Raw genomic sequence first — 7,733 nt, forward strand, 5'->3', positions numbered from 1 at the left:
ATGTATTTGACCTAGGGGAAATTTGGCTTTTTACAGAAACTCCTTAAATAGATACATACATAAATAGAAAAATAAACACACACACTATGATGTGAACACATACCAGAATAACTAAAAAGGAAAGAAAACTTCTGACTTGGTGTCACAGTCACAGTGAGGCCTTATAGTGACATATTGCTGTTGGTATAAAGGAGCCCCAGCAGCATTTCTTGACACACTTATGCTGAATAATTCATTGGCTGAAAGTCCTCAGTGTTAGTGTGTCAGAGAGAGACTGTGTAACACTGTTCATAATGGCACTCAGTTGTGTTTTAATTCTGTCCTTTGCTACTGTCTCCAGAGGGTCTATAGATCCACCCATAACTAAGCTTTCCCTTTTAACTAGCTTGTTGATTTGGCGGGCCTCACTTGAAGTGAGCACATCACAACATAGAAAATTGCACTGGCCATTAGAGTTGCAGATGATGTGAAGGATGTCACTACCCACATTAAAGTAAAACTGCCTCCTATGTTGGAAGAGCCTGTAATAGTTTCTTATACATTTCCTCAGTGTTCCAAGACTAGCCCAATCTGTCATTAATGTGGACCCCCAAGTACTTGTAGGAGTTGGCAACCTCTACATCCACTCCCTGAATAGTGACCTGACATAGAGGCTCTTTGATGCAGTGAAAGTCAATAAACCAGTTCCTTTATTTTTTCGATGTTAAGATGCAGACAATTCTCTTTGCACCAAAAACACAGTTCTCCTCTTGACTCCAATACCCTGTTTCACCCCCCTTTATCAATACACCCAATAGGTGCAGAATCACCTGGGAATGCCTGCAAGTGACATGACTTGGTGTTATATTTATATTCTGAGGTGTTCAGAGTGAAGGGAAAAGGAGGCAGGACTGTGGCTTGTGGTGCTGCAGTGTTGCTCACATTCATATTAGAAACACAGTCCTTGAGTCTCACAGACTGCGGTCTGTCTGACAGGTAGTCCATTATCCAGGACACCTCATCTGTTTGCTTATCTCTGAGTTTATCCTTTAACAGGGATGGCTGGATGGTATTAAAGGCACTGGAGAAATTCTGTATTCAGAGATAGAAAAAAACCTTTCAGTTTTTGTAGAAGCTTGCAGTTTAATGTTCATGACTAGAATAATGACATAATGAAGTCAATTTACTTTAAATTGCACTCTTATTGGTATTTCAGCGTTGTTCGTAACATCTTTTACTCAAAAACAAAATTATAATTAAACCACTTCATTGAGCAACTATTTTTAAAGTTTGTCATTAACACAAATGCTGGATCACCTAGGTTCATATTAACACCAAGATTTAATGTATTGCCCACTTATTGAAAATTCAGTGCTGCTAAAATAGGTTTACTCTTACAGACTGATCAGTGACTAATGGAGTGCTATTTGGTTTTTTATACCAGTTAAGGCTTTGACAAGCAGTAGCCTGACCTTGTAGCTGTGAATGCAAACCCTAATCTCATTCTGGATGTCCAAGCAGTGCCAAAATTGTACAAAAAGATGAAAAAATTGAATATTTGTTATTGCCAATACACCCAATATTGCCAATACTTGCTATTTCCAGCCATGATGTCTAATGTTTAACTTAATGAGTGCATTCTAATGGAGCAATCCTTACAAATAAAACGGATTCACCAGTTTTAATGGCTGGAAATGAGACGAATGGAGCTTTAGAATGAGATTAGGATTTTCATCTATTGTTACAACCTTGATTTATATAAGGATAAATAAATTAATAAAATTAAATATTGGTAACTGAATTTATAGATCTCAGAAATCCATACCTATTTTATATTTTTAAAAAGTGTTAAAAGAAGAATGTTCACTGCTAGAGGCAGAGGAAAATGGCACAGAGTATAACGTGTAACATATCTGATATGACACCAAGAGAACAAGGATGCTGATATTCCAGGCTTCTGGCCATTATGGAATAGCTCCTTTGAGTGCTTACATTTAGCAATAGTTGACACTAATATAAAGTGATGTGATCTGTCAGTTTTAATAAAATAATATTAAAAACCTGCTTGAAAATAATGAACACAATTTATAAGCATAGTGGTTATATGTGCTTGATACAAACTTCTGTGAATTGAAATATTCCCAAAATGAGACATGAATTGTTGAACACAGGGAACATGCTTCATGTACAGGGTTGTAACCAGTACAGACAAAAATATGCAAGGCATTTTTTTCCCTGCCTTTGAATGTAATTTAATATTTAATTAGATTACACACAGCAACCCACCAGAGACTCTGTGCAGAAGCAGCAGCTTGAAGGAGTATAAATTTCTGCACATAAATGTAACTATAAATCAAAAACAATATGAAAAATCTTTTAAGAAAGCATTTGGGAAATAAACTCCTTGGAGTGGTGGCCAAATTGTCCTGATTAAGCACATTTAGCTTAAGAAGGGGCAGACATTCACTGAGTACTGAGTGCAGAAGTCAACAAAGGAACTGAAACCCAGGAGCATTTGAACACCTCGGCAGACCGTGTCCATTTGTCACAGAACTAGGGGCTCATGCTGAGGAAGCAAGTATCTACTTAAGCGGGTCCTCCGTAATTAAAATGGGAAGATGCATTTTATTAAGGGTGTGTGTATAATGCAAGCGCAAACAGACTTACTTAGCCTAAAACACAACATTTTTTAAAATCCTTTATTTTTGTGTTTATATGTAAATCATACTCCAATCAAGAATGCAAAGAATGTCAAGGTTAGGAGATCACAACTTTAATTTAGGTGCCAGTTAAGCTTCCCCAGAATATCATGTGGTTCATATACTTAAGGTAAATATTTCTCCAACTAATTTTCCAGATATCTCTCTCTCCTAATATACAGTAATAATCAAATGGGCAGCCAAAGGGGTATCATGTGTCCAGTAGGTACTGGTCATTTTCTTTCTTGATCTGACTGTATATAAAATAAGACATTGAAATACTCCATGGTTACAGAACTCCTGCTAGCATTTCATTCACTTAGGGATAAACAAGATAGACCTCTGATATTTCTGATGTGAATTTCTGTCCATTCTCAGACGTTCACAAATTTCAAGTGGTGACAATGTCTTTTTGCAATTTCAACTTTTTAACATTGTTTCTTAAATATATGTACATATACAGTCCTTAAACATGAATGGAATGGTGACAGATCACAAAATACAAAAAAAGGCAAACAGATATAAGATGAGGGTGTAGTGTAGAATAACATTGATTGTTCTTGGATGCAAAGTAAATCTAATGTGTTAAGATGTCAAAAGAAAAAAAATAGAACACTTGAAAAGTATGTTATATTTGGCAGGGTCTATGAATTTTAATTTTCCCTGTACATACAGTATATGTTGTATGTAACGTGACATTATAGAAGTCTAACAAGAATTATGAATACTACTAAAGAAAAAAGTGAGGCTATAATGATTTACAATAAAGAAAAGTACTGAACTGGTACATATATAAATACAGATTTGTTAAAACACAAAAAGAACAGGGCAGAAACTGAAAAAGGTTAATGGAAACCAACGATATATGTCCATTAATTAATTAATGAACTATGGTCAGTTTACAATAGTGGAGTTAAAAATTACAAAAAAAAAAAAAAGTCAAAAATAAAGTCACAGTCCTGGAGACCTCAGCCAACTGGCCGCCTACCTGCTTCTGGTTTTTCTATAGTGGAGTCTGTGCTGGCTGTCCAATCTGATGAGAGAATCTTTTGTTCCGATGATATGAATGCTCCTTTAACCTTTATCCATATGCAGGAGAGCAGCTTGGCTGTAGAGCAGTGACATCAAGTGAACATCCAGATACTGAGAAGAGAAACAGGATAATAGAGAGGTAGCAAAGCTTTAAATATACTGTATTGTGATACTTATATTTCTGTACAAATGACTAACATACATAAATGCAGTATGCATACTTAAGCAGCAGCTCTACGCAGGGTATGCTAATCTGACTTAATGAGTGTTCAGCCTGGATTCGAAGTAGTCCGGCATCTTGAGATCTGAGGCTTTATAACTTAAAATGAGTTATTGTAATGGTACAATCGTCTTTTCAGTGTCCTTGAGAGATAGGGAAGTGCCTCTGTCAACTATGCTGGACTGATTATTGTGGTCAGAACTGTTTTCTGACCTATGAGACGGCTGTGGTAATAAATGTGCACACGTGAATTAAAATAACAAAGGATGCAGATGGAAGGATAACCACAAACAAAATGCAACAAATGGCCACAAACTAGCATTTTAAATATATATATATATATATATATATATATATATATATATATAGTCACACGCGTGCACATAGGGGACAGGTAGAGGGCTCTAGTGACTGCATATCTACTACTGCTCCAGGGGTTGGCTTTATGTCCTAATGTCTTTCTCTCTTCCTCCATCAACAGAATAATAGATTGATGGATTGATGGCTAGAACACATCTGATGTCACTTCCGGTGTCCATCCACCTGGACCCACATTTTCCGGTTAGAGGAGCTCAAAACCAGAAGCTCTGCCATCTTGGGACAGTTCTGTTTTGTTCTTGCAACTGTAGAGATGACTTTGCAATAACTTTGCTCCAACCAATCATGCAGGGTGTTGCTGGTTTGACATCCCAACTCTTTATGTTTGTCCTGTCTTTCTGTCACTATATATATATATATATATATATATATATATATATATATATATATATATATATAAATATATATCATTGTGATCACAGAGTTCCAATCTTGGGGTACACATTAGCTGTGGCATGAAGCAGTGGTATGGGATTGGCTTCTTCCATTGTTTGAAATCAGGGCTTTGGGCACAGCTGTATAAAGTCTTTATTGTTTCCAGTCTGTCTATGCAGATGCTTTGCACTTTTTTCCTATCAAGTACATAGAAACCTTGTAACTAGTAAAAAATCTTTAAATAATTAACTATAATTTATTCACACGGTATCTGAAGGGAAGGGAAGGGGAACAGCTCTTTTAAGGTAATTAGCCATGTGGTGCTGCACAAGAAACAGGCAGTGTTATATATCCAGTGGCAGAACTCATGATATTCTCATTATAGTTAGCTAATGGATGTGAGTGCAAATCTGGTTGGATAAGGTCATGACATCACAAATGCAGATCGGGCAGCAATCTTAGAATAAGCAGCAAATTGGGAAGCCTTGTGGTGTCACACTAGTCTTGCATCATGGAGCACTAATGAAATAATGTTCATTAGCCTTACAAGTTTCCAAATATTTGATGTGCAAGGTCATCGGCAAATACAACGTATTCACTATGAAAAACATTTTCATGAATTTTATTGATCAACACTGTAAGCAACATAAAAGGATCGTCTTCACTACAACAGAGAGATTCGGAGCATGCACTGATACAGCATATTGCAACAGCCACCACACAATGAACCACCTCAGAATCCCAAATTAGGAACTGAGCACAGCTGTGCAATGAGTGACACTTCAGCACCACACTAGTTCAAATGGAATGGAACATTGTGAGGTTTTTTTACAGTGCCTGGAGTGCCAATCCTGCCACCAAGCCCCGAGATCTCCCTACAAGTTGGAGGAACTGTTTGCATGGCTGGATGTAGGTTAACGCCACACCCAGGAATGAGAAATTGCAGGTTAAGGACTCAAGGGCCCAGTGTCCCTAGTGTGTGCATGGTGTGTGTGTGTGTATGCCCTGCGGTGGGTTGGCGCCCTGCCTGGGATTTGTTCCTGCCTTGTGCCCTGTGCTGGCTGTGATTGGCTCGAGAAGACCCTGTGACTCTGTGTTAGGATATAGCGATGGACAATGACTGACTGGTTAATGACTGAACAGACTGCTTAATTTGTACAGTACACGATTATTCCAATCATCCATTATCCAACCCGTTATATCCTAACACAGGATCACGGGGGTCTGCTGGGGCCAATCCCCGCCAACACAGGGCGGAAGGTAGGAAACAAACCACGGGCAGGGCGGCAGTCCACCGCAGGAGAAAATTCATCTTATAAAAATTGCTTCAGGTGGAGTGATGCTCTTACCAAGGCAATAATCCTTTTTAACAACTCAAGTGCTTTTTACCTCTAGACATTTTCATGTCCACTTTTATTAAGTTTTTTTATGAACTAAAATGAAATAAAACCAAAATTACTTTTGTACATGACTCAAACATAAAAAAAACAAAACTAAGACCAGACAGATCTTTGAAGGTAAAGGAAAAAGAATGAAAGGCAGTTTCATTTTCTGAACAAAAAGACATAAATGAGCTAACTGAAATTTACATTTGCTGTATGTTTCAGAGTTACAGTTTTGGATTCTGGTTCTTCTGTTTAAAAATGCTCTGACCCCTGATTTTCTTCTGGGACAATCTTCTGGACTACTCATTGATAGTCCATTATTTTCTGGTGGTTTAAGAATTACTTCTTCCTTCAGTTTCTTTTTGCCAAAACAATTCATAACTGGGAGTATATCTGAAAGCTGAAAGAGTTGCAACTGACATATCATCTGGATTCAGATGCAGTAAAGTAGGATGAGAGTCCATTGCATTACTTTAAGCTCTACGGATGACCAGCACATTGGAGAATGCTCGGCTCGGAGTGTCAACACTTTCAAATTATAAAAAAAAATCTCTTTTAATAACACATTTCTCCACAGAGGGATGCTGAAAAAAAGTTTGTCGTGCAACGGAGTGAGACTCGACATGAAGGACTCTTTTTCTTTGCTCAGGACCTTCCAGAGTCTGTCATAAACAGTAATGTTCATACAGTAGTTCATACATGCTTTCTCTTGGATCTGTTGTTTCCTGTTTGTTGTTTCTCTTCTTTCTTCATTCTTGTTGTTGTTTTCTCTTGGTTGTTGTTTCTGTTAGTAATGTTCATACAATAGTTCATACATGCTTTCTCCTGGTTCTGAGAAATTAAGCCACAATGAATTCCAAACAGTTCAAACGCTATTAACATAATGAAAAAGACATTATTGTAAATATTCCTGCTAGACATGAAGTCACTCTGGCCAGAATGGATCACTAGCACAGAGACCCACCTCAGTGTATTACTAACTTCGGAAAAAAATGAAAGATTGTACAAAGCAAAGTCAATAGTCTTGAATTTTTAAATTAAAATCCACATCACCTCTGAGTTGTTTTAGGAAAAAGAGGATATACCACTGTGAAGGGGCGAATCTCCTGATCTAAACGTTCCCTTAGAGCTATGAGTTGTAAACACTAAAAAGTCTGATAGTAACTCCATCAATATTGGAAACTTTTTTTTACTTCTTATTTAGTGTTAAGATTCCTTCTAAATTCAGTCATTTTCCCGTTGTTTTTCAGCAGATCATAGAAAAGCTTAAATAAATGCCAGTCGTTTTCTTCATTTAATTTGGAAATGCTGAAAGTTAAAATCCAAAACTCCACAATCTGATCCAGTAGCTGCTGAATTAACAATAATTTGTGGATCCGTCCGGCTTGGCCCTTCTCTCTTCTATCCGTGTGAAAAAAACAGCACCAGGTTTCATTTTTGAATGAAAATGGCTTCCTACCAGCAATCCTTGGACTTTATGGCCTATTAGCTATTTGAAAAGCATCTTTTTTCACTTTTTACAGTTTCCAGATGCTCACTGTCTCCTCTAGAGACAATGTGAAAACTTGACAAAAATGTTTTAAGCTATAGCCAGTCCTGAGTCAATAGACTTGGAGGAGAGAAAATGGCTCATTCTGCAGCAGCCCATTTGCACCTGATTAACAA

This window comes from Polypterus senegalus, chromosome 2 (assembly GCF_016835505.1).
Source record: "Polypterus senegalus isolate Bchr_013 chromosome 2, ASM1683550v1, whole genome shotgun sequence".
Taxonomy (NCBI): domain Eukaryota; kingdom Metazoa; phylum Chordata; class Cladistia; order Polypteriformes; family Polypteridae; genus Polypterus; species Polypterus senegalus.